The following is a 4353-nucleotide window of genomic DNA, read 5'->3' on the forward strand; positions in this document are numbered from 1 at the left end:
GATGACTTAAGACAACACAACAGACTTGGCAATCTGTTTCTGCTCTTCCTTGGACTGCTCTTGTAAAAAACCAAGCTCCTTTATTGCTCGTCCTTCCCCTCCTCTGATGGACTGACCGGACAGATGTAACCAGCCTGCATCTAAAGAAGCTTCTGCCATTCTACTCCACTGTTGATGTAACCTACTACTACATCATTCACTCATTATGAGTGATGGAGATGTAAAATCGATGTGTAGTTGCCTTACTTATCCAATAGAGGGTGGTAGACACTTACATTTGACAAGAGGTCAAGTTATTAGACTAGTTGCACAGCACAAGCAAACTTTGCTTTTCAGAAAACACGTGAGAACTCGATACCTATAAATAAATGATAAACAAACTATGGTCAAATTGATTTCTGTATAAAGCACCCAATTTAATTGAAGTGACCGCTCTCATCCACAGCATGCATCCTTGGTCCATTACACCCAGTTGCTGTGGAAGCAGAATGGACAGAGGCTATAGCAGAAGATCTTATCTTTCTAACGGACAGACAGGAAAACCACAATGGAACAAACCAAGAGACACACACACACCACACACACACACACATTTGTAAATGAGTGCGCTTGTGCGTGTGTGTGTGTGTGTGTGTGTGTGTGTGTGTGTGTGTGTGTGTGTGTGTGTGTGTGTGGTGTGTGTGGTGTGTGTGTGCTGTGCGTGCGTGCGTGCGTGCGTGCGTGCGTGCGTGCGTGCGTGCGTGCGTGTGTTTGTTATGTTCTGTATGAGAATTTGTGTGAGAACCCCAACATGACCTTGTGGAAACAGTGTGTATGAATCCACATGTTTAACAAGGATGTTCCACATCATTCTTCACTCCCACGAGGACACCCTGTATCGCACCTGAGCTCCAGAAGCAGATCGCCCTGGACAGGATGCTAGTCTATCTCAGGCCTTATAGCCGAGTGCCAAGCAGAGACGCATCAGGTCTCATTTTTACACTCTTTGTTATGACTCAGCAGGGGATATAACTCACAACTTCCAATATCATGGCGGACACTCTAACCACAAGGCCACTGAATAGTCTTTAGTTAAACAGGCTGGGGTCATGAACTCCTGTCAGCTTTTAAAGTTAATCCATAAAATGTTAACATATACCTGGCCTTGTATGGTCTTTTACTGGACAGGAAGACACACAGCTACAAAACACACATGCACATGCACTCAAAGGGTTGGACGGATTACATGATAATAAAAGTAATTAGTATCGTATTCTTTGATTGCTTTGGATTAATTCCTTGGTTATCGAGTATCTGCCTCGTCAGTTGATGCCCAGACTAGTCAGCTCCGTCTCTAACTCTGCCCACCCACGAAATACTTGGGCAAGTGCTGGCTCAACTTTCTTCTGCATCTTCTTGATTAAGGTCATCACTGCCAAAAGGTCAGTGTTACTGTCAAGCTAAAAGCGTCAGTGTTACTGTCAAGGTGAACGGTCAGTGTTACTGTCAAGCTGAAAGGGCAGTGTTACTGTCAAGCTGAAAGGTCAGTGTTACTGTCAAGCTGAAAGGTCAGTGTTACTGTCAAGCTGAAAGGGCAGTGTTACTGTCAAGCTGAAAGGTCAGTGTTACTGTCAAGCTGAAAGGTCAGTGTTACTGTCAAGCTGAAAGGGCAGTGTTACTGTCAAGCTGAAAGGGCAGTGTTACTGTCAAGCTGAAAGGTCAGTGTTTTACTGTCAAGCTGAAAGGTCAGTGTTACTGTCAAGCTGAAAGGTCAGTGTTACTGTCAAGCTGAAAGGGCAGTGTTACTGTCAAGCTGAAAGGTCAGTGTTACTGTCAAGCTGAAAGGGCAGTGTTACTGTCAAGCTGAAAAGTCAGTGTTACTGTCAAGCTTGAAAAGGTCAGTGTTACTGTCAAGCTGAAGGTCAGTGTTACTGTCAAGCTGAAAGGTCAGTGTTACTGTCAAGCTGGAAAGGTCAGTGTTACTGTCAAGCTGAAAGGTCAGTGTTACTGTCAAGCTGAAAGTCAGTGTTACTTGTCAAGGCTGAAAGGTCAGTGTTACTGGCAAGCTGAAAAGTCAGTGTTACTGGTCAAGCTGAAAGGGCAGTGTTACTGTCAAGCTGGAGATTCATTTTGTAAATACTCCTGAATGTAGACTTTTCAAGGTTTGCAAAAACACAGATCTGTCTTCAAAGACAGACATGTAGATTGAAGTATACTAGCTCCCACTGAAACTAAGATTTAGCTGAGTAAGCAGCTGAGTGTGTATGTTTCTGTCTGTCTGTCTGTCTTGTCTGTCTGGTCTGTCTGTCTGTCTGTCTGTCTGTCTGTCTGTCTGTCTGTCTGTCTGTCTGTCTGTCTGTCTGTCTGTCTTGTCTGTCTGTCTGTCTGCCTTGCCTGCCTGCCTGCCTGCCTGCCTGCCTTGCCTGCCTGCCTGCCTGTTGTCTGTCTGTCTTCTGTCTGTCTGTCTGTCTCTGGTCTGTCTGTCTGTCTGTCTGGTGCTGTCTGTCTGTAACTGTCTGTCTGTCTGTCTGTCTGTTCTGTCTGTCTGTTGTGTGTGTGTTGTGGTGTGTGTGTGTTGTGTGTGTGTGTTGTGTGTGTGTGGTGTTGTGTGTGTGTGTGTGTGTGTGTGTGTGTGTGTTGTGTGTGTGTGTGTGTGTGTGTGTGTGTGTGTGGTGTGTGTGTGTGATACGTTATCACCTTGACTCTAAAAACAGGAGGGAGGCAGAAACCTGCGACTCAAGAAGAAAAGAGCGTGGAGTTTACGGTGTGTGGCGCCAGGTGGGCTGGAGAGAGGAGGGAAACAGGTGGGTCTGGAGGAGAGGAGAAGAGGGAGGGAGACAGGTGGGTCTGGAGAGAGGAGGGAAAACAGGTGGGTCTGGAGAGAGGGAGAGAGGGAGGGAGACAGGTGGGTCTGGAGAGAGGGAGGGAGACAGCGTGGGTCTGGAGAGAGGGAGAGAGGGAGGGAGACAGGTGGGTCTGGAGAGAGGGAGGGAGACAGGTGGGTCTGGAGAAGAAGGAGGAGATAGATGGGGTCGGAGAGGCTGAGAGGCAAGAGAGGGAGAGAGGGAGGGGAGAGAGTGTGTGTGGAGAGAGGCAGAGAGGCAAGAAAGGGAGGGAGAAGTGGGCGTGGTGGTGGCCAAAAAAACAGAAATTGTGTGAGCAGAACGAATGGTGAGACGCTTGTGGAGAGAGGAGAGGAGAGAGGGGAAAGAAGCAGAGAGGAAGAGAGGGAGGGAGACAGGTGTGTGTGGAGAGAGGGAGAGAGGGAGGGAGACAGGTGGGGTGGAGAGAGGCAGAGAGGGAGAGAGGCAGAGAGTAAGAGAGGAGATAGGGAGGGAGACAGGTGGGTGTGGTGAGAGGAGAGAGAGAGAGGCAGAGAAGGAAGAGAGAGAGGCAGGAGAGAGAGAGAGAGGAGGGAGAGAGCAGAGTGTGTGTGTGTGTGTGTGTGTGTCTCTTGGTTTGTTCCATTGTGGTTTCCTGTCTGTCCGTTAGAAAGATAAGATCTTCTGCTATAGCCTCTGTCCATTCTGCTTCCACAGCAACTGGGGTGTAATGGACCAAGGATGCATGCTGTGGATGAGAGCGGTCACTTCAATTAAATTGGGTGCTTTATACAGAAATCAATTTGACCATAGTTTGTTTATCATTTCTTTATAGGTATCGAGTTCTCACGTGTTTTCTGAAAAGCAAAAGTTTGCTTGTGCTGTGCAACTAGTCTATAACTTGACCTCTTGTCAAATGTAATGTCTACCACCCTCTATTGGATAAGTAAGGCAACTACACATCGATTTTACATCTCCATCACTCATAATGAGTGAATGATGTAGTAGTAGGTTACATCAACAGTGAGTAGAATGGCAGAAGCTTCTTTAGATGCAGGGCTGGTTACATCTGTCCGGTCAGTCCATCAGAGGAGGGGAAGGACGAGCAATAAGAGGAGCTGTTTTTTTTTACAAGAGCAGTCCAAGGAAGAGCAGAAACAGATTGCCAAGTCTGTTGTGTTGTCTTATATCAAACATACCAGGTCTATTATTCAGATTCATTCAGAGTGCATTTGAACAATTTATTCCAGATAGGCGGCCAAGAAGTGAATAAGATCATTTGTGACTTTAGACTAAACCACTGCCTCACTTACATTTGAACAGCCATACTGCCCATTGGCCGCTCGTTGAGAACAGGCTCATTGTTCAGACTGAGGTCAGATGCAGAGCTACAGTCAGTGAACAGGCCCCTAGATGCACAACTACACAACTAACGACAGTTCCCCTGAGAGCTGTGAAGAGACGAAGAAAAGAGAAGAGGAAGGAAGGAGAGGGGGAGGAGCTCTCTGCTTTCATATACAGAACAAAATGCAGAAGTGAGAGGTAGAGTGGA

Source organism: Salvelinus sp. IW2-2015, unplaced genomic scaffold (assembly GCF_002910315.2).
Source record: "Salvelinus sp. IW2-2015 unplaced genomic scaffold, ASM291031v2 Un_scaffold2755, whole genome shotgun sequence".
In the NCBI taxonomy this organism is placed as follows: Eukaryota; Metazoa; Chordata; class Actinopteri; order Salmoniformes; family Salmonidae; genus Salvelinus; species Salvelinus sp. IW2-2015.